We start from the raw sequence: 24,128 nt of genomic DNA, 5'->3' as shown, positions 1-24,128 counted from the left end.
TTATTGCAACTTCTGTTAATTACTCTGTTGGATCATGATTTAAGTTACAGTATGCATTTAACTTATCTAATTGATACATTTCCTTTGTTATCTAGCTTCACATTCTTTTGGGGTTTAGATAAAGAAACTGCTACTACATAAGCTTAGGAAGAAACTTGGGCAGGGTCTTTGAGAATGCAGACATTCAATACAAATCTAATGCTCTGTTTCACTAAAGGAAAACATATTTCCAACTTCTTAAAAATACTGCAGGTGACAGTAACTTGTTTGTGTGTTTGTACTGTCACATGGTACGTAGGAAACTGTTAAGCAAAAACATAAACATGTATTTGAAATTTTTAAATTCCCTTCCAGCAACCATATCACAGCATTTAAAAGGGCAGGGAAAGCATGTGGCCAAGTATTTTTTTCTGTTCTTCCCCCACTTTAAAACAGAAAAAAATAATACCATTATTAAAGGATGATAGAAAAAGATTAATACTTTACCAAAAGAGAGTTTCTTTGAAAGCAAAAATCACTGCAAAAGTTGTTCTTACCTAGAATTCAAAAAAAGAGAGAAAAAAAAAAGAGATTAAGAATCATCACTTAGAATTACTGCACCTTTACAACATGAAGAATTCCAGAACAATATATTACAGACATCATGACAGCCATGGAACAAATCTAAAGAAAACAAGCTACACTAGAACAGGAAATTGCAATTTCTTTGAAACAATAATTAACCTTAAGAAGGAAACCGCTACTAATATAAACAAACAAGTAATAAAAGAAACCGTTTTACCACAGAGAAACCTGTCTTAAAGCAGTGGAACAAGGGAACAGAAAAGGATTTTGCCTAAAGAGATGCATTTCTTAAAAAAAAAAATCTGAGCAATCCTGCAGCAAGAATCATGCACACAACACATTAAATAAGTCATTTTCCAAGTTTCAAAAAGGTGGCTGGACCACCAGAAATTCAGTAGCTTTTAAATAGGGGACTTAATTTTAAAATGATCCTAATCTTATAGAAATCTAAAGTGAACCTAATCTCATACTGCTGGCACTTCTTGGGAGGAGTCCGAACAATGTCTGGTCCTCATTAACAGGTTGAATTGCTTTAATAATCTTAGCTTTGGATGCCCAATATTTGTCATTTTAAATAAATAAACATCTTCATGATAATTTCATCATCTTAAAAAATGGGAATCAGAGAGGGGAGAATATGAAAAATCAGAAACTTGTGGTGTTTTTTTTTTTCCCTATCAGAACAAGACAATTTCAATTTATTTATTTTTTTTTTCTTCATGAGAAACAGAAGCAAAATTGAAAGCAGCTCTCATTTTAGGGTTTTTAATCATTACTTACTACATAGAAACTCATTCTAAACCTGAAATATTCATTTTTGCTTTCTTTTTTTGCCTGTGGTTCTTAAATAGTTGCAAGTAAGCAGTAGCCTTCCTGTATTTACTGATAATCCAGTGGGAGAAAAGTTCATAGGGGTATAAGAAAGCTGTGACTAAAATAAATACTAAAACCAGAAACAATTCTTATTTCAGATGTTATTAAGTCAACTATCTGCAAGTAACAGCATTTCAGACACTGTCCTTATTTGTTCTTGTTTATTACACTAGTCCCTTTGTGGTTTCTAGTATTTGGCAAGAATAACGTACACAGAAAAGCTAGCAACACAACAAAATTTTAGCAAAGGCAACCATAATTTGATTAAAGAAAACACAAAACAAAACAAAAAAACAAGGCACAATACAGTGAGCAGCTCAGTGAGCAGTGGAATTAACGTGGTTTGGCTTCCTGCGAACTTGTGTCCTACGGGGACTCAAAAAAGCTCAGTAGGCTCACAAGTTCACGCTGCCGATTTCTGTACTGTGGAGCACTAAGATGTCTCTCTTCCACCTAGAAAGCCATTGCCATTAATTTCATTGACACTTATTATTGTCAAAATTTCTATTTCTCAACTGGTCCAGAAGTCACTAGGGATGGCTGGCATACAGACAGATAGATAAAAGCATTTCTTCCCTCAAAGAACAAGTTAATAAGAGAAGTACCAGTCCCATTACTGAATCTTTTTATCAGTTTTTACAGGGTGTTATTTAACTAAGAAAAAGCACTTCCCTGTTCTCTGAAGCATGTCAACTCGGTCAGTAGTGTTAAGACTTGTGACTTCATGTCATCTTTCACACACAATTATGAGGATAATTGCAAGAGGAAAAATCTATATAAGATGCTAAAATAGACACACAGTCAGCAAATCCCAATATTTACCTACAAGGAGATTTTGGTTAAGTAGGAAATGGAAAATATTTGTTATGGAGTTCTGAACCACAAATACACCCCCCTCTGCCACATCACCCTCACAAAGTGAGTTTTTCCTCTCTCTCCTAAAGGGATTTGGGAAATGGAAATTTCCAAAGCAAGACAAATGGCAAAAAATAACATGTATAAATTAAGAATGTCAGAATTACACTCAGGAAGCCTACGAGATTATCTCTGGAAACACCTTCTAAATGGAAAAATGGCAGCAGCAGCTATCTGAGAGACGAGGGAAAGTCGGGCCTACCTAAAAACAAGAAGCCTCCATCATTTCCCAGGAAGAAACTTAGAGAAAGAGTGAAAGATCTTCAGTCAGGAAATCACAGGTGTTTAAACAATGTGCTTTTCTTATGTTGTTAAACCAAAGAGCAACAGTACACTTCGAAATCCTGTCTATCTCCTGTCTGAGTTCACCAAAGGCTCTGAGGGAACTGAGCAATAACCAAGAAAGCTCAAACACCCAGCAGCAACCCGCAAAGGGGTGTTTTAATGTACGGAAGGCCCACCAACAAACCTGCAGCAAAGGCTGAGGTTCTGAGAAAGACCTGGACCTGAAATTCAGCAGAATTTCAAAGCTTTTGAGAAATCCCAAGGCAGAGGCCAAAACCAAGATGGAAAGCCTAAGGGTACGGACTTCTGCACTGCTCTTCCACTGAGTTACCAGCACGAACCATCTCTGTGTGGCACGTGAGGCCTACACGGCACACCCGCTGAGCATCATTCCTCCCCCCTGAGATCATCATTTTCGTCAGTTCTCTTGTTCTATTCCTTGTTCAATTTTAGCCCTGAGACAACACATATGCTCCTGGTATGTTGTGATGAGAGATTTCTCAAATGACGAATGCATACCAAGAATGTGCAAAATCTGTACACAGATTCAAAGAAGCGTTTTTAGGCATTACCCCTCAAAGACAAGGTGCCAACAAACAGTTTAAGAAGCTTTCTGTAGGTGTTCCGTGGTCCCATTTATGACTCACAGAGCTATCAAGATTGGAAAAGACCTACAAGGTCATCAAAAACAACCAGCAATCTGACCTACAGTGTCCCATCACTAAATCGTGACCCTCAGAGCCACATCCACACATTTCTTAAATACCTCCAGGGATAGGGACTAAAACACTTATCCGGGGAGCCTGTTCCAGTGTTTGAACCAAGGTAACTTACACATCAGAACAGGTCACAGGCAGAAACCCACACAGAAGAAAAATAAAATACTAAATCTTCATTGCTTTGGAAATTTCACAGCACTTTTTCTGAATACATAGGACTCTAATCTTGGCCGATTTATACGTATTGAATTCTGGCAAAATGTAAGATGAAAATTACTGAGGTACCAAAAAGACAACACAGAACATTTGAAGAAAACTACCTAGTTGCACATAGAAATAAACCTCAGGCAATTTGGAAAAATACACTATGATGGTGATGAGCACTGTTATCAGGCAAGCTGCCTGCATTTGGACAGGACACTAAAAATGCTGAACAAAGAAAAGCATGTGCGAAATCACATAAATCCTTACGTAAATCTTGATTTAGGTAATCCAATAAATAAGACAATGAACTGTAGGTCCTGGCCTTTCAACTGACTTAGTTATTTTGGCTTGGGACGCTTGTTACTAGGCTACCTGAGCCAGGGCCCTGGTGCTCACATCTGCTTCCTGCTTTTTGGGCCCTTCCGCAAACAGAACTTGCACTGACCTGGGGCTGGACGCAGCCCAGCAGCAGGACAGACATCTCTCCCTGCAGCTGGGCTGCTACTTCAAGCAGTGAAAAGCTCTGTCTTAACTGCAGGGCAGGCAATGTTCTGCCTTGTAAACTTGCGGGAGAAGTGAGGGTAAGGGTTTTACAGAAGTTGTTTAAGGACAGTTGTTTCGTGTCCCCGCTGCCCCCAATGCTTCTGCTTCATTCAGCATATTCCGATTTTGAAAACAAACTTATAAACATTGTCTGGTTCCTTTTCTAGTTTAAAGAGCAAAAAGAAGAGGGGTTTAGATGAAAAGATACCACGCAGTTCTACAGCCAAGGCATTGGCTATCTAGCAAGAAGAAAACAAAACCCAGACATACCATTTCACTGCTCAGGCTGAAATACAGATTCAAGATACACAGCTTACGTAAAGGCACGTGTCAAACAATATGCTTGATTTTTCCTTCAACACTGACTCATTGAATAAAATCTGTACTACTTTTACATGTAAACAGTTCTTCTAAAATCAGCAAAACAAAGTGCAGACAACTTTAAGCTTGGCATGAATGTTTGTCATCTCTATTCAGGCATCTACGGAATCAATTCCATTAGCATATACTACAATGTACACAAAGTGTGCTGCACGTTACGTTAGAGAACTGAGTTTTTTGGTTTTTGTTTTTTGTTGTTTTTTTTTTGCTTTTATTTGTAAAATGTTTATGTTAAGAATTTACTCATCTGGTGCACCTTCTGCGACCAGATTATTAGATGGGTTTCTTTTCCTTTAAGATATGTTTGTGAAACGTATCAGTAAGCACATATAAAATTTTATCTCAGGCATCAATACAGCCTTTCTTAGAAATAGTTGAGAGCTATGCCTTACAGAAATAACTTTTTTTTTTTTTTAACTAATTGTTCACTTTCACCATTCTTCATCCCTCAAGTGAATGTTATTTCCAAGAAATGTCACTTATCTAAGTACCAAGGTTGTTTACATTCTACACAAATGTTATGCTCTCAGGCTTTAATTTTTGAAAATATCAAAAGTAAGGGGGATGATGCTCTGCTTGTAAAAACATTCTTTATTAACAGACTGAGTCTCATGACATTTTAGGTTTCCCACAAGACATTTTTCTGTCTATCATTTTAAAACTTTTTCCCACACATCATGTTCCTGATATAGGCTTTGGCAGGTTGAGAGATATGTGCTGGCTGGAAAAGGATAGCCTGTTTTCAGCATACCCTTCTACTGTTAAGCACTTCTTGCACAGGATAATTCAGACTGAGCAGTGCATACACAGAAAAGCAGACAGTTTTAGTTGAGGAAACCTGAAGTCCTGAAGTATGCCAAAGACTTCATCACAGTTTTACAGAGAAAAAAAAAAAAAAAAGAGAAATTTTGAAAAATGATCAGCATTTCTTGCAAAACGTACATTGTCTTCATTCTGATCCTAAGAGATATTTAGGAGCATGTGACAGCACACTCTCCATCAAATTAGTGGAAGACTAATGCAGACACTCCGTAAGGAACACTGTTGAAGAAATCATGCACATTAGTAAAAATACTGAACTTCACATACAAAAGAAGTGTGATTCTCTCAGTTGCCTATCCTACAATAAGGGAATTTCAAAGACTTGGAAGTATATCAGAAAACATGCTCATGCTTTCTTGATCAGTAAGATCAGTTTCCCTACTACTCTGTTAAGGAATGGAGGGCCGGAATGAATGTGACCAGAATAGTTGTACCTGAAGTTAGATGAAATTCCCAAAGCTGGAGGCAGCAGCACAAACTTGCCATTTCTATTTTTAAGTTTACATATGTGCATATTCACGAGAAGACACAGGATGTTTTATTGACAGCATCTAACTCATGGTCCTGCTGCAGAGCTTACTAATGCCATAACACTACGACTGCTAAATCCATGAATGTGAAAAAAGACTTAGCACTGATAAAATCAGAATTCATCTAGGGACAGAGAAAGTTTCTAAAACTGCTTGGACTACAGATATCTAATGGTCCTTTTCATTTAACATTATGGTCAGCTATCTGTAAAAAGTGCATTTAATGTTTCATAAACCTCGAGTTTAAAACAAAAATGCTTCTAATCAGATCTGGCAGAAAAGGGAGAAATGCATACATAGAATGAGGTAAGTGTGATCTTGCCCAGCTGAAGAACAGGGAATGGCAGGGCTTCAGGCCATGACTCACACAGACACTAAACAGTAGAGAGCTAGAGATAATTCTCAGGTAAACTTTGCCTGAGCCACTACGTCATCCCCCTCTACCCTTCCTGCATTAATCATGTCATTAGCAACCTGATGCAAGCCGAGAAGAATGTCTGATTTACAGGGAGCAGAGCAATGCTAACAGAACAAACACGTTGGCGGGTCAAAAAAGGAAAGACCAACCCAAATTTCATTTAGCTATAACCACACCCTAGAAGAGCAAGAAAATTAGGAAAAAGAAAATCCCAAAACAAAAAAGTTATCTTCCCACAGCAAGATTGCGTACTTGGTTAAAAGTTCCTGATGAACCAGTTATTGAGAGTACAAATAGGAACGACATGCAAGAGCACACAGATAGAGAACCAGCCTGAACATGCTCCCAAACAAGGCAAAGAAAAAGAAAAAAAACACAAGCTTTCTTTTGAAGTTTTCATCACAGTTACATAATTTCCACATTAGTCTAAATGTTTTTGAACATCCTTTATGCATACAGTTATGAATCAATTTACAGTGAGTACAAAGCGTACTGCTAGGAAAGATTCATGTCCTGGTCAGGTATTATTGTTACTCCGCTAAAACAAGAAAGACAGGGAAACACTGGGGCAAGAAAAAAAGGAAAAGTTCCAGATGTTCTTTTTTAAATTATTACTCACTCTGGATTGATAGCAGCTACTTTAATAAACGTGACTATTGTTTTATATACTGTACGTAGCTATTTCAACTTAGACATCTGAAAAAGGTAATGGTCATTTGAAGGAAGGAACTGTAGATTATTTCCATTCACTGTGAAGCAACTGAAAAACTCTACAGGTTACTTTAAAAGTAGAATGAAATAATCCATAGGCTTCTCGAGAGCATCCACAACAAACATGTTTGTTGAAGCCCATCTAAACAACTGGAAAGCCCATTACTTATGACGTATTGTTCAGGTTCTCATGACTTCATCTGTTTCTACGTCTTCCTAAGTAGGCTGCCTATTTTCTTACCGTTTTCTTCCCAAAGAATGTTCCCTCCTCTCTCACTTTCCTCTCATTTTTAACTCAGCATCACACCTGTGAGTTGCTAATTGGATTTTAGCTTCATTACTTCAAACCACAGGGTTGCAGGTCTACTTTTCACCACAAAACAAAGGTCTGGAAACAGAAATGCAATCAGTAAATTAACTATTTTATCTCCTCCTTTTCTCCTTAGTCTTTGACCCACTACAGTGGCTGCATGGTAGCTACTGATACCTACACATGTCACCTCAGTTCTGAAAAGTAATTTTGCTCTTGCTGATTATTCATGGCATCCCTTTCTCAATATTAAAAGTAATATATAAAATACTACCAACTTTATAGCTCAAATATTAAGACAATATATCAAAATGCTAGTGGAATATGAGATAACAGCAAGGAAAATACAACATCCTAACACTGTTTTGGAAAGCTTCTCTGTTGCGCCATGACTGCAGGACTCAATCTCTCATTAAAACTGAAATCAAGATGTTTTGAAGGTTTTCTCAACATACATAAATGGGCATGCCCCTTTCCCAGCTGCTTGATTTAAAGTCAACATTAAGTTGAGAAAACCAAGCCGCTGTTTTGTCCCTGATAGCTGTTCAATGTCATATGCAGAAAGTCACTAGTAATCTCAAATCTGAAATAGGCAGTCACCTCATTTATAACTATTCCCTTTCTCATCAGTTTTTGAAGGTCAGCTAAAGACTCTGTGGGCAACAAGCTGAAAAATCTCTCAGAAGAGTCCCTATGTAGATAAACAGGGTGTGCCAGAAACTGTAGTTTGGTAAGCGTCATGTTTGTGCCTCATTCAGCAAAGGCATTAAAGACAGTTTCACAAGACTGGGGAGTGAGGGGTGTCTGTTTCATTCTTTTTTAATTTAATCTGAAAGGAAAGAAAAGATTTAGAGATACAATTCCAACAGCTTAATGAGTATTCTATTGTGTAGCAGTACTTCTATAGTGTATCTAAGTGCTCTGGGGAAAAACTGCCCTCTGATAAACCACAGATTTGATTTTCAGGTGCCCTGCAGAATATAAAACAGGATCACAATTTGTTAAGCCTAATCTAACGGCGTCTTTCAAAACAAACCTGTTTCAGCCACATCTAGCAAATAGTCCTCTTCCCACCCTACATCCAAAGCCTTATCTTCAACAACAACAACAAAGTTCTTCCCTAACAAAGGCTTCAACGCTATCTTCCAAACCTGCCAATAATTTGCATTACATAGTACAGCTAAGAATTTTAAACTGACCTTTGTCCCCTTCAAGGAAGTCATGAGTCTGTTCCCAATGACCCATACACTGTGCAGAAAGCCAGAGCTCCCACAAATTCCCTCAAATGCATAATTTATCTGTCCCAGAGAGTGGGCCTGCATGTGCCTCTAAGCACATACAAAAGGGTGAAATGAGCTTTCCACACTCTTGTGTGCCCCACACCTGGTCCTTATAGGCCTTTCCCTGTTCCTTTCTCCATGGCACTGCTTCCCTCTACATTCACATCTCAACAAAACGCAGTCTTAAATTTTCTCTTGCAACTTGGAAGTAATATTTGCTTGCTTACATGATGTACACTTATGGGCATACACGTGCATTTTGCCAGCTCAGGCTCTAGAAAAGGCAAAGAGGAGGAACAAGTGCAACCCACTCACGCTGGACATGCACTACCTATCAGACTGGACAAGGGAAAATTACAAATGCCACATCCAGGAGGCTGCACTTTCCCGAAAGGAGCATACAGTGGGGCTTACTTAGTGATTGCGTGCCCCGTGCAAATGCACAGTGGTTTCTGGTGGTGGGAATTAATTTTGGTACCTTCTGCCAACTCCAAAATCTATCCCTAGTGAGGAAAAACAAAAACAAAGAAACAAAACAGACAATGGCTACAGAGACTCCAGGGGAATGTAATGACTATAACAAAAGGCAATCGCAGTGCTGTGACAAGGGTTTTTTAATGGGTCAACAAACAGGCCTGAAATGACTCAAACGCAGAATCAAATCCCAGCAGGACTGCCTTAAATTTCCTTCAGAAATTAGAGGCTTTCAAGCAGTTTGCATTCAAGATCCCTTGAAGAGACCAACAAATAGAAGGATCCATCTGCTCTTCTAGATCAGAAAGGCGCACTATCAAAGCAGGGCAGTGTTGCTATCCACTTTTAGCAGAAGAGGCTCAGAAGCATCAGGCTGCACCCTCTGAATGAAGGCAGTGGGTTGGTGCAGAGCACTAACATCAGCTCCTACCAAAGCGCTACTGGCGCAGTTCAAATGGTCTTCTTAGCAATTATAAAATTTAAGTAAGAACACGCTGGTCAACAGAAGCTTGTATGACAGCTACCATTACTAAAAGAGCACACACACAGTCTACAAACATGGAGAGAAGTGACAAAGCTGGAACGACTTAGGTATTTTATCCCATTCGTTCAAGGGTTGGCACTTCTAAGCATCTTAAATACAGCCTTGCTACTTCAAAACACCACCCTACCTTTGCTACTAGTAGGAAGCAGGACTTTCATATGCTCTACATACTTCGGTATTTCAGCTTTTTACTAATGCATATATAGGTGACATTGCAAGTGTTCAGGAGACAGGACAGTGTTGATATTTTGACCATTTTGAGCATTTCCACATTCACATGCAACTTTATTTATTAAATTGATGCCTCCAACCCATCTATGCCAGGTCTTCTCTCAATTACCTGCTTTAACTATCTCAGCAAAACAAAAGCTGAAACATTAACTGAATAAAAACCTAGTTCCAATGATTAAAAAAAAAAAATCAATTAAAAAGTCCTACTCTTTTCAATAGTGAGTTCACAGATTTTCAAGCAGAGCTTTCTAAGAAGTAAGACATTGCCTTTTTATATGTTCCTTGAGCATCAAGGAGTCTTGACGGAGACAGCCCCAAGTTAGTTTTTCATTTCTTTCAGATGACAAAGTCAGGTGTCAATCATTCTATATATTTGATACGGAGATGAATGCCTACAGAAGTGTTTCAGCTAAATGCCTAAAGATGAAGGAAAAAGACCAAAATACACTGAGATCAAAAAGGGACAGTCAGGGACCTGGTGAGAATTATGAACTGAGCAGAAAAATTCACCACATCTTGGACAGGGTTGGGACATGGAACAGACCTCTCTGCAAGATGTCAGAAAAGCACCAGGAAGCCAAAAATTAAACTTGTTGCAAACCAGTACTCAACGAGTGACTCAAAATAGTAAAGAGCTATTTGGTTCTTAAATAAAACTTCATGACAATGTGTCAAGAGGTATTATATTATCATTGTATAACCTAAGCATCTGTGAAAGCTATGTAAAAAGTTTCCTTTCTTCCTGCTTGGAGGGCAGAACTCTAGCAAGAAATCCCTGAGATGCTGCAATCGTTTCCTTGGGGATTAAGCATATTGGACAAGTCATTGCTCTTAACAAGTGCCTTAGTTCACATCTAGTACTGTCTTAAACCACTTGCTATGGCTAAAGACAAAAATGTACCATAAAATACCTAATGGTGCTATAACAAAAAGCAGAAAAAAAATAATAAAAAAAAATATATATATATAAATCTATATATATATATATTTACTTTTCTTTAAAGCAGAAGCATAGAATTTCCTTTTATATATATATATATATATATATATATATGTCTTGTTAGTCAAAACTAACCCAATAGATTTCAAAGAAAAACAAACTAATCAACAAAGCCCCTTAAATAACACAATTAACTTTGTTGTTAAATGTAAACAAGTTAATTAAATGCTTTGCGATTAATCATTTTGAAAACTCAAGGAGACAGGCTTTCTGTCTGACATCCTTTCCCACATCCTACATTGCTGGATGGCTTTGTAAGGTGCATATTCATACAGCACTTCACAGAAGCTTTCCTAATAGAGTTATTTTAACCAACAGTTAGTAAAACAGGGTTCTGCATTGTTTTTGTTTTTAAATCTGTCAGTTGTGACTTCATTGGTGACTGTTCAGTAATTACAAGAAGTTAGCCATTTTGGAATTTAAAGCCTAAATTTCATGCTTCAAGTTACAAGCTTAAATCATAAATGCCACTACAAATGCAAAATCTAGCCTTTGTAATGTTACAAACGAAAAATATATAAAAAAAAAAAAAAGTAAGAAAACAGGACATTTATAATTTTAAAAATTCTGAAATGCTTCTGTTGTTAAGATCTATTATAACTGTTGTGGCATTTGTTATCTTATTGCAATAACTAATAGATAAGTGATCAAATGGCAGATTATCCAAAAAAGCATGAGGAAGAATATCATGGTAGTACTGGAGATGATCTGACATCAACATGGGAGAGGAGACAGTTCATCACATCAGAAGGCAGAGAGAAATCAACATAGCCCTGTAGAATTTGAGAAATCTCAGAGTTCAAGAAAGAGTTATCCAGAATACATGAGCTAATGCAGACTAACTGGTGCCTTCTCCTTCTGCTCTGTTATTATCTATCAGTAATAGATGGTTTAATAGTAGAAATATATCATGTGGTTTTTACTCTTGGCAATAACTTCCAGAAACAGTGGGCAAATATAAAACAATCCATTTTGAAACTGTTTTGTCCTTATATTGAGTTGCTACCAGTAAATAACAAAAAATGCCTTCCTGTATCCAAGTAATCCCATTTTCCTTTCTTTTCTCTTCTGTTATATCCTTGGATCACCACATAAAAATGAAGTTTATATTCATTCTATTCCTCAGCATATGAGATAGCCAAATTCAATTTCACTCAGGTCTTCCTCCCAGGGGCCTGCCTTCATCTCCTCTTGTACCTTGCCTGAGTTACACGGTCACATCTCCATGACAAGGACAAACAGTTACTAGCATATAATTCAACATTAATACCATGGCATTCTTTCCAAACCCATATCTGTCTGGCTGTGGGATATACTTTTCAAAGGGCGCCTTCAAGAGCAGTGACCTAGCTCCATGAACCACTGAACCCCCAAATGTGAAATATGGGCTGCTAGAACTTTACGTAGAAAATTTGTTATTTCCCTGCAGCAGTAAAGGAATAGTTTTGAAACTGTAGGAGAATACAGAATAAAGTGCAGAAGGAAGAAATCTTTAAATGAAGCAAAATCAGAGTTTAAAGGCTGGACTAGATGATCTCAGGTCTTTTCCAACCTAAATGATTCTATGATAAAAATAGCAGTGCTTTATTTTAGTATTATTACAGATATGTGCTAGTCTTCGAAACAGTAAATTAGAAGAGCATATTGTCAGTCCATAACTTTGTCTGTATGCTTACCGGATCTAGTCTATTTACTCATGCTTGTTAAAAAATTTATAATGGACTTTTATATTTCATTGCAGCTTCAAACTACAAGACAGACGATACTGGACACAACTAAGGAATTTTAGGGAAATATCCCTAACAGCATAAGAGCTCTGAACTGGTAGGATTTTTTCCATTTTCTTTCCCCCCTTTGGCATGTTTTTAAGTGGGTGCTACTGATGCTTAAAATTGTTTCATTTCTCATTTGTGAATTTTCAAATGAGATGAAAATAATGGGAACCTGTACACATAGGACACTTTTACAGGTAATTGGGTAGACTATTTGTCGGAAATGTTAAATCTGCTCAAAAACAGACAATTTCTAGCTTCTCAACTCCTACACACGGTAAGTGCCGTACTATTTATCCAATTCTTTTAAATGCTAAACATTTAGAAGATAAGCATTTTCCTTGTAATCCAATGGAAAAAAAAATCTGATAATTGTGTTCTGCTTACTAGGTAAGTCCTTTTAAGTGAATTAAAAGTTTGTTAGATACCAATTCAGCCACTGAATCTAAAGTAAATGTGAAAACATATTATAAATTGATTTATATTTCTCCTGGTCCCTTTCTCAAGCCAAAGCCACCCTCAAAACTGTAAGCAAAAACATTACAAGTAACTGAATCCTCTTAATGTTTAAAAAAGTGGGTTCATCCAGGCAGTAACGTCATTACACTAAATATCTACAGTGGTTAACTCATCTGCTTTTGCCATTTGTACACTAGAACAACAAGCAATGTTTTTTTGGACAGAAATAATGTTTCTGTAAACACATTCTGGAATTTCACCATGCTATTTGAATTAATATGGATCTTACGGTAAGTGGCCCTTTGAGAGAGCACATTTCTGATGGCTTTGCATGAAACATACCTTCCTGAAACACTTCCTGTCTTGCACCCGTTTTTAGATATTATCACTGATGTCTGACAAGAATCAAGTCAGCTAGGATTGTAGGGATACTTTACAGCAGCTGTTGGGCATTTCTTTGAAACTCCATAGCCTTTAACTCCTTCACTGCCTCACCAAAACAGACATCGCAGTCTTACAGGAACACTGCAGGAACGATGACTTTTCAGGGCACATACAGTGACTTCCACTGAGCAAACTCCAAGTGCTTAACTGAGGGAAATAAAGAACTGAGCTTTTCAGGTGAGAAAAATGGCAAAGAATATCAACAACCTGTATGATGCAAAATGGAGCAGTGATAGCACCTTTGCAGTGGCCATGCCCAAACCCATCTGAAGAGGCAAGATGGTATCATTTATGCAGCAGACAGACAGACATGGCATGGAAAATAGCACAGAGAGACAGCCAGGCTTAAAATAGTAAGGTTTATCAGCATTCTCCCACAGAGACCCACTTGGCTGGCTCTCAGCAAATAAAACTGTACAGTTGCTCTGCAGGACCAATAAAGCTGAACTAAACTTGTTGAAGTGGGAAAGTGTAATCTGAATTTGCGCAGAGCTTAGCTACAATGTGCCTCAACAAGCTTCCATGGGCAAAACCCTCACAAAGCTTCCTGATATTTTAAAATGGTTCGTCTCAGGTCAGGAGGACCATCAGGAAGCATTTTAATTCACTCATGAAGCTGTGGTCCCACAATCACTAACATGAGCCCTGTGCATGAATGAGTCTTTCAGTAGCAAGAGTTTGGTCTGCATCAAACATGCCTGTATTTCCACTGAAAGAGCCAGAGTTATACTGGCTGTGGGAGGACAGACAAAGCTCCTGTGATGCAAACGGATGCAATCTGGAATACAAGCTATACTTGTGTAAAAGTTAGCATGTTAAAAACTCTTGAATTGAGCAAAAAGTTTCACTCTCAGGGTAAGTTCCCTCCACCCATGATCACCATTTCCCATTTGAGAAGCTTCAGGACCACACAAGGCATGCTGAAACATCAAACCAGGGCCTGGGAAAGTTTCTTCATTGCTTTTTGATGCACGGTGGTGCTGGAAGTGCTGAGAGAGTGCTAGATGTGGAGGGGAGAAGGAGAAGGGCTCTGCACCACACCTGAATCTCTCCACCTCAGGCACCAGAAGAGGCTGCAAGAGAACAGCACCTGAGAGTGTGGACAATGCCTTAAAAAGCCTCAGTTATGAAACTGATGAGAAACAAAGAGCACGATCATGCTGCACAGATGTTCAGATACCACGATTTCCACACCTTCTTACTTCCCTTCATCAGGATGCACTCATCTGTGCTGCATGCATCCTCCCTGTTTTTTTTTACAGTGTGCCTAGTATACAACTTGTTTCAAGGATACTGTAAAGCTTTTGCAATTTAAGCCATGATTTGGTTATAAGATTAGGGTTGGCAGAGTTTTAACAGAGCAGTGTTTCTCCTCAGGCTATGCACCAGTCATACTCTGGAGGGTTTTGGCAGCAAGCATCTCGGCTCATGATTATCATACTGTATCACTTCAGAGTGCACACCAGAGCTAACAAAGCATTTACAAATTCACCTTGGGGGAAAAATAAAAATAATAATAATAAAAAAAAAAAAAGAAGAAAGGGAAAAAAATCACAAAACTGATCCTGTCTTGCAAAAACACATAGTACGCCTTTGGCTGCTTCTGTCCCCACCTGAGCTAGGGCGTATACACACGCAATGCATAATACATGTGCATGCAGGTCTGTGGGGCAGCCCTCTGTGCTCCTTTCCAAATGGCAGCTTGTCAAAAAGCAGCTGCCACTCTGTGCCTTATTGCATACAATAACGCAGGGCAAAGGCTGACATAAGAAGTGAGCCAACACAGAAGAAATTAACTTGATTTTGCCTACAGTAAAACCAAGCAAAACACAAAGGTGAAAGAAAGCAATTTCCAACCACCTCACCTGGCTCAAGAATCAAATGACAGCCTCTTAACACTGTGCTATGATGTGCTGCAATAATGTTATGCCACTCTAAACTAAAGAAATTGTTGATGCCAAATTGGCGTCAACACTGCCAGTAGAACTCCTGGTCCCCTTCCTCCTTTTCTTACCAAAAAGTAGGTCTTTCATTAAATCCTATGATTCTGTGGTTACTCTACAGTTATAGACATGCAATGGGAAAGGCCTGAAAGTCCAGCTTGGTGTCACAGAGCTCAGATAAAAGAATTTTGTGTTTCTTTCTCCAAAGCCATGAACAAAAGCAATGTATCAGGATACTATACTTAATGGCCTATGGGGCAATGGACAATTAGCAAGATGGCAAAGGCATATTTCATTTAAGCTCAAAATGATTACATAGCAACATATTTATAGAGGTGGTGTGTATTTTTGTTGTTGTTTTTGGCTTTTTTTTTTTTAGATTCTAAAATACATTATTTTGTACAAGAAGGAGGCAGACAGACTTGGATAAGGCAAAGCTGTTAATCCCAACAAAGGATTTGCAAATTACTTATTACATACATTTTAAGTCAATATTGTTATGTACAGAAAAAAAAAAAAAATCTGTCAAAAAAGAGATAAGCTTTATGGAAAGAAAAAGAAGAAAAAAAAAAAAAAGAAAGAACCCTGTATTCAGGCATTGCTGGCATCTGACCTCATTCAGTACCTCTGCCACAAGAAGGAGTCGAGAAAGCTCAGCTAAGAACCAGGCAAAAAATACTATCTCTAGGTAAATGGACAAAATTGTCCACTTTCAGACTTTCACACTCCGTTTTCCTCTAAGCTGAGGGTGATTTATTTTTGCATATGAGATGATGAAGGAGGAAGACCCGCAGGTAAACTTGAAGAGCCCACAAGTATCAGGACTCAGACAGCACAAGATTCCAACAGCTCCTGTCCAGAAATTGCAAGTTGTCAGATGTCACCTTCTCGCCCAGACCTCTGAACAGATATTAAAAATTAATTTAGGAAGCAACTATTTCAGATACCTCATGCAAAGGTCAAAACTTTCCTGCCTTTCTCACTCCAGAAACCTAAAAACTTCTGAGAATTATACATTTACTGGTAATTTTATCTGTGTTGTTTCAGCGTAGGAATCCCCCCACAAAGTGAATGCCTTGTGGTTTTTATTAGCGTACATCCCACTTTAGAGGACAAACAAGACTTACTAAATCTTAGAAACAAAGAAAATATGTAAATTCCAAAAGCTCAAAATGAAAACACATATATTGGTTTTTATGTTTTTCTGTTACTCCCTTTCTCTTGTTTTCCTCATAGCTATACTGATTAGAGAAAATACATATATACATCTACATATATATGTATGAAGTGTGCGTATATATGTGTATATATATATATATGTACGTATATGAAATATAGAACACTAATTCAATAATAACAGACCAGAAACATTTTGGGTTTTGAAACAATTGCAAAAACTACCGTACTCCTGCAGGCTCCAACAGCAGCTCAAATCAATTTTGTCTTTTGTTCTGTACACGCATTGGCACCTACCTGTTAAGATACACAAAACACGTTCTTCAGGGACAAATTAACTTTGATGAAGTGGGGAAAAATTGTCCAATCTTACAAGCAGTTTAAATGATTAATTTTAGCTTTTACATAGCAATGAATCAGAGACTTCATCTTAATCTAACTTTAAGTGTCTGAAAAAAAATCTGTGGGTTATAATGGGCCTTTTCATGGGGCTATTGTAAGGTTTATGTAGAAGTACCTCAGCATTAAAGGAAAGGGGAGAGTGGCCAGGGAGAGAGAAATAAAGGAAATGGCCTTGGAAGATGTAAGAGACACAAAGCAAAGATGTTTTGTGCAGGAAACCCAAGAAAGAAAGTACAGTAAAAGATATACTAGCAGCTACTGCTACTTCACTTAATCATGCAGGTTGATTTAAAATGTTCACAGCAGCATTCTGCAGAGAGAATCTCAATACCTGCCTTAAAAGATTTGTAATTTGAGGCACGTAAATTTTCACTGTTTCACTCAGTTAAACAAAACCAGAGAGAGCAGCAAGTACGAAGCATGAATCATTTTGCCAAAGCTAACAGGAAGGCAACCCCTGACAGTTTGGTGCAGGGTCTGTTATGAAAATCTAAGGACCAGGAAATATAAATGAGGCATTGAAGGAAATGCTTCACAGAGACTTACTAGGGCTGCAAAATAATTTCCAAAGTAATGCGGAGGAAGTCTCATCCCTTGTGATACCTAAAACTGGATGGAACAAAAGAGTGGAAAGTAACCCAAGGAAAAAGCCAGCACTGGCAAGTTGACAGGCTATATGGAATACATTTTTTTCTTGCATCTCTGATTTCTATTAACATTTTTGTGGCTCTTGAGGCAGTAAGGTAGGAGCTTCAGCTCATGCTCCATAAACATAAGCCTAAAGCCTCCCACAGTTCCACTTGGTAATGTCAGCTTAACGTGCTCAAATACACACAGGCTTCTGAGAATGAGTCAAGTTCCGACTCAAACATAAATTATGCCAAAAAACGCCCAAGATTATTTCAACTAATAAACACTTGGTTAAAAAACATGTCAAATCAACCTGGTCTTTACATCAATTTAATTGCCTCTTACCACAAGCATTGCCTAAGCCATGGTGTGCTGGAAGAAACACTAGAAGATAAAGTCGATTGAAAACATGCTCACAGCGCTCCTCTGACTGTCATCACTTGTGCGGTTTCACAAAGCTCATGACTCTCCACGCTGTAAAAAGACTCTTCACCAACTGGGCTTATGCTGCGAAAAAAATTTAAGGATGCTGACTCCTTAACCTTGAAAGACTACAATTTGGGAGAAATGCTGCACCTCTTATTTGGGGAGAAATACTTCTTAAGGGGAAGGTCCAAGTACTGCATCCTATCATGGTAGGGTTTCAAAGCCCTCTTAGACCACTGTCCTTTGATTCAGCATTCACACAGCCATTCTCATAGAAGACAGCTCTTCACGAGAAATACAATACTTCAAAGTATGCACAGTGTTACCCCAAGTTTATACAGATGATGTTCATTAAACATATTTATTCTCTTCATAAAACTGTGACATTTGGGCTTCAGATATTTCCAAATTCCATTCCAACTCCCCTGCTGAGTTTGTATAATGAATATTAAAATGACAACCAAGGCGAAAAATAAAAACAAAAAATTCAACACATGGACACAACCAAAGGGTGAAGTAACTTGTGATATATTGGATCTATTATGGACTAGATCCTGAAATCTTCTTCTCCAAATGACTTTTTCCACAATTTATGGGCCTACAGTAAAGCACAAGGCAGAGCTGGGGTAGGTAGCTCTTGCCCAAGAGGCCTTTCCAGCATAAGCAGCATCTTTGAGAGACTACTCTTACAAGTTATTAGGAGAAAGCAAGGCAAATTTCTACCTGACAGATAAAAATAATACAGCAGAAATACGTTCGTCAGTTAAAACATCGACAGAAATAGCATCGCCAGCAGCAGTTTACCACGGACAAATAACTGGAGTTCTGTCACATCAAAAGCTGATTTCCCTGACTAGGACTGAGCCGCATTTGAAAGGCTAAGCTGAAATACACATTTCTTATCAAAACTAGCCTTTTTCTTCCACAGCTGCCATGCTGATGCTAGCAGTGAACAAATGCTAAATTGACTCAAAACACTTCAGAGACAAATAGAAGTTCCTCAAGACAACCCTGTTCAACTAAAACCATATGTATACAAACATCATGCCCTGTCTCCATATGTAATTCAAGTATTTCTTCTTCCAGAATGGTGACATGAGCTAAAATTTCATTCCCACTGTGAGATCTCTTGAGGACTCATGGAAAGATGAATCACAATTTTTCATGGAAATAATGACTTGCGACAGCTGTAACTTCTGATATATAAAGTATCGCATGGGCAAAGTTAGCCTCACTCCCTGCTGTAAATAATTAGCAGATTGCAATAAAATGTGTTTTACTACCTAGTTTTAAAAAGGTACTGGAGATAGAGTAGCCTGGAGTCTCACCTGTACTAAAGAATAAATGCATAAGAAAGGGAAGAGGTTGAACTAGGTTCAAAACCTTTCAGACAGGGACCAAGAGCAAATGCTTGGGCAAGGCGAACAACAGGAGCATCATCACTAATCCTTCTCCTAGCCTGTGATTTAAGCTGCCTCCTGAGCATCCTGCTAAGCAATCACAACTGAACTGGTCCTCCGTGAGTCCTCTTGCTGAATACATTAACGCCTCCAGCCTTTGTGATATCCCGTGGCACTGACTTCTGTAGTTCGTCTGTGTGCTGTGCAAGGAAGTACATGACTTTGCTTTAATCTTGTGACTGACATTTGTGTCAAATCAAATCACTGAGTGTCCCCTGATTATCATGCTACGACAGAGTAATTACTTCCATTTACTTTGTGTGTGTCATTCAGGACTTCTGAGCTGTAAATCAGGTGCTGTGTCTACACTTTATTTCCCATTTCAACAGTCGCGGTCTGGCAGCCCTAGCACGTAGAGCATCGGTAATCTGGTGCTACCTTGCGTTTTATGAAAATGGGGAATCATAACACCAAAATATGCTTGTACAAAGGCATAACAATGCTTTCTGGTTTGGTTTAATTTCTTTGTTAACGCTCTCTGGGTTTTGACCAGTGCTAGTTTGAATCAGATCTATGATTTTGGATAAAGAGCCTTTCTTACAAGGTGTCATGGTCTCGGGCCTCACAACTGTCCCTCACAGGGGAGTAAGCATTCATATAACTATATTTATTTATATGTGTACAGAGGAGCCTTATCTGAGGGTTCAGCATAATTTACAGACGCTCTGTCCAGTTCATCCTAAAATACCTTCATGCACAGCTTCTGTAAAACAAAGATGAAATGCCAGTATCAGTGGCCGCTTTCACAAAACTGTCACACGGGTTTTACCAAGGGCTTCTCCTGACAGATTCTCCCACCTCTTCACCCTTCTGCTTCCCCACCGGGCAGCCCTGCTCCCCCAGGGCAGCAGGTACAGTGATGCTCTGAGCTCCAGCACACAGCAGAAAACTCGGAGCCAGCCAGGGCTGCCTGTCCCACAGGGGACACCCCTGGAGCAGGGCTGGCCAGCATCATCGCTCCAGCCATGAGGCGACAGCTGAAACACTGCCTCTGTTGTACCTGCCAAGCTGGGGAGCAGATGACCATGATCCACGCTTCGCAAGGCAGCTGCAAATTCGACAAAGCCATTTCTGACAAGTATTGTACAAGCCCCTTGGGAAGACGGCCTTAAATCTCCACAGGGTTACGTCTTGCACAGGTGGCCTGTATAACTTCACAGGATCCTGTTCTTAATATTTTTTTTCAAAGCTTGCACACTACATTTATTACTGCAGTTCTGACTAAGCCTCCAAACTATTTTTACGGGCCCTGAACAATAGTAATCATTTAGGATCAAGTTCAACTTGCTAAATTGAATTATATCTAGTCCAGATCCTTAAAACCCCACGTCTCTGACAAATCCTGTTGATCACACAACATAAAGGACATCAAATGGGATACTGTAGATTTAATGGATATATGAGGAACGCCACAAGAATGTCAGATGCAATGCACTGCAATAGCCTCTTACCAACAATTTCATTTTGAAATCCAAAATGCGGATGTGGTAAGGTAGAGATGACCAGGTTTTTGAATGAAGTAATCACTCTTGTCATTTTTTTTCAGAGGAATTTAAGAACCGTGTCTAGGCTCTAAGAAGACATTAACAAGATGCACATATCATTCTTCAAATACTGATAAGACAGCACTAAAACTAGAACATGCATTTCCCAAAAGCTATTTTCATTTTATCCCCCCAAAACCCTGAAGATTTTACTTAACTCTCTCAATGGACAGCAAAAGTCGTTTCTTTCATCTTATTAGTAGAAAAGCAACTTTAAACTATTCCACTTTAATTAAATTTCCTGAAACAAATCCTGATGCTTAAGCACTGCATGCTTACCACTGAAGCATTTGCTTGGAGCCATACAGATTCTAAGAGTAAGTAAATAAACAATCTTACATAGCTGGGCAAGACTCACGTCTGCAGCCCTGATTTGCAAGAAACTGAAATTATGACAAAAACAATCTCATCATGAAAAGGCTCTGAGGATAAACCTACATACTTTATCCCAAGCTCATGTAAGGTGAGAAAATAAAGATAAATGTGTATGATAAAATGGTATTAGTGACATTATTAACACCAGTGTTATACCAGTGTTATGAGCCACAATCTACTTTTTTTTTTAAACCATATATATGCATTTCTTCACATACCCTCTTCCTTCTCCCCCCCATAATCCAATCTTAAACACGCAGCCCCATGGCCTTTAACAGGCCAACCTGCACAAGGGCAGCTTGCAGAATTTCACCATCATCACCATTTTCACTCTGATGCTGGCTGGGTATTGGGTATGAAATGATGTAAGACAGATTCTCTAGCCTTTCATTTAAAAGCCTTTTCTTCATTTCAACTCCATGGGTTTATTTGAGCAGAAAAATGCAACCTTTTGGTGTCAGAGCAGCCTTAGGATCTGTGATCATTTTTCAGCCAGAATTACTTGCACGTACAGGCACAACTTGCTGTTCAGTGTAATATTTTAATCAGAGTAAATCCACTCTATTGTTAACACTTCTTAAATTCTTGTTCGTTCACTCCAAACAGAACTGTTTGGAATAGAGGGCTAAGAAAAATTATCCTCTTAGAGAAAGAATATAAATACTATCAATGTGTGGGCATGGATGATCACAATGCACACACCTGCTGTGTGCCTAAATGACTCCTTTACAACTCATTCAGAAATCAACTAGGGCTGCTTAGATTTTACCTTTTTTTAGTGCTAAGCAAATGTTCACAAGCAAACTTAGAAGTTTAACTAGGAAGTGTCTTTTTCATATATGTCTAGGAGACAGATGTATTCCTGTATAACACAGATTAAGGAGGCTATGTTCAGACGTGGTACATAGGTACTTACAGAAGTGGCATTCATTTGCTGACATAACATATAACAAATATTCTGTTTATGTGCAGAAGAGGCATGGCACTCTCAGGAGCTAAATATTAGCTTCAGATAAAATAATTTCAGTGAAGTCTTGTCTTACTAAGCAGCAGCTCTTAGGAGGCCCTCTGTGCCTGCAGGATATGACTCACTGCTTCGCTAGGAAAGACTGGCATGTAAATGCAAATATTTACAGTCACCTGCTCATGCCTTCCTTAACACACCTAAAAAACTGCAGACCTGTCCTCAGCTGCCAGGAAGATATCACTAAGAACTTAACATGACTGCTGCCAAGACCAAAACAAGCGACTCCAGAGGGACTTATGCTAGTAGCTCAACCCATTAATGATACACACTGTGCAGGGAGAGCTTCCTTCCAATCTCTCTGCAACACTGAACACCGTCAGCAGAAAGTCCTCTTTGCAGCCCTTGCTTCCTTACCTTGTGTCTGTCCATTTCCACGCCAGTTTGTCAGGGGTCACCCCAGAGACAGGTAGGCGAGCTTTCTGCAGCCTTCTCTGGTACCGACACGGAGGGAACAGAACGCCAGCCCAGCAGATGACAACTGGTGCTGGGTTGTATCAAGGCGTGGATATTGTGACTTTGTTTTTATGCTGATTTTGATTACCATACTTCCAAAAAGATACCCAGGTATTTTCAGTGGTGCTTTTCAGAATGGCCTTTACAGGGACACGCAGGAGAAGGCACCCAGACCTCAGAATCCCCTCATCCCCCAAATACACCACAACCTTGTAAAATGCCCACGTGCACACATCCCTTCACGTCTGAGAAATCCCTTTCCTCATCCCTCACTGGTCACCGGGCCAGAAACTGGCCACAGCCATATTTTATTTGAATGAATGGAAAAACAGAGGAAGGAACAAAGGCCAGTATGTACTCTACAGCATCTCTCAAGCATGCCCTGTCCTTTCCCCCCTCCCCAGAGGGCTCAGCTCCAGTGTAATCAAAACCAGGGGGAAGGCCCAGCTGTGGCCACAAATCAAGAACATTCTCCTTTGGAGTACAAAGCTTGTGTAGCAAAATTGTGGGGTCCTTATGTAGCCATGAAAGGAATATATAAGTTTTCTCCATCTGCCCCATGCCGAAGCACAGATGATGGCCTCGAGACAAAATTTCCAACGAGGGGGGAAGGGGGAAAAGAAAGAAGTAGTTAGGGACACACAGGAGGTAGGTACATCTACCTCACTTACCGAACTCTATTCCGCTTCCTTTTTTTTCTATGAGGAGGCAATTTAACTTTACTACTTTTAAGAAACTTCCTATTAGAAAGCTGCGGTTTCCAGTGCATTTTTATTGCATTTTCCAAGGTTGCGTCATCAGAGTGGGGCATATTCCTATGGGAGCTGAATGTCCAAAACCGTGAGCCATTACAATAAATAATAATGAATGTCATGGCTAGTAAAACCTGTAATCTGAACACATACAAAAATTAATTTCACTGTGTACAGTTACTTTTCAAACTCTGTGCTTTTCACTTTTTCCTGGCAAATGCACGTAGTCACCAATATTAAGAATATAAAAACATATATGAGCCATCACTCAAAGTCATTATTTTACTTTGGCTTACTTAAGGCAGTATCAAACTCAATGAAACATATTCTTCAAAAACAAAAACCCAACTACAAAGCTGACTTGAGAGTCTATCCAGAAGGTCAAATTTCTTTGTGTTCCGTTATATAGAGGGGAAGATGCAACAGATAATTAAAAAAAAAAATGCTGCCATAAAATCAGC

The 24,128-nt window shown here is 38.8% G+C and overlaps 2 protein-coding genes across 5 annotated transcripts in view; one reads left to right on the top strand and one right to left on the bottom strand.

Moving 5' to 3' along the window:
• Nucleotides 1-24,128, bottom strand: part of CMSS1 (cms1 ribosomal small subunit homolog) — a 232,512-nt gene that overhangs the window by 113,262 nt on the left and 95,122 nt on the right. The window lies entirely within an intron of this gene.
• FILIP1L (filamin A interacting protein 1 like) overlaps nt 1-24,128 on the top strand; it is a 198,920-nt gene that overhangs the window by 81,506 nt on the left and 93,286 nt on the right. For all 4 annotated transcript variants that reach the window (XM_082767215.1, XM_082767216.1, XM_082767218.1 and 1 more), the window contains exon 3: nt 12,546-12,628. The gene's annotated coding sequence lies outside the window, so the exon portion shown is untranslated. The remainder of the gene's footprint in view (nt 1-12,545; nt 12,629-24,128) is intronic.

This window comes from Aythya marila, assembly GCF_965140915.1.
Source record: "Aythya marila genome assembly, chromosome: 1".
In the NCBI taxonomy this organism is placed as follows: Eukaryota; Metazoa; Chordata; class Aves; order Anseriformes; family Anatidae; genus Aythya; species Aythya marila.
The sequence above is the reverse complement of the archived record's forward strand: the minus strand, read 5'-3'. Positions and strand labels throughout refer to the sequence as shown.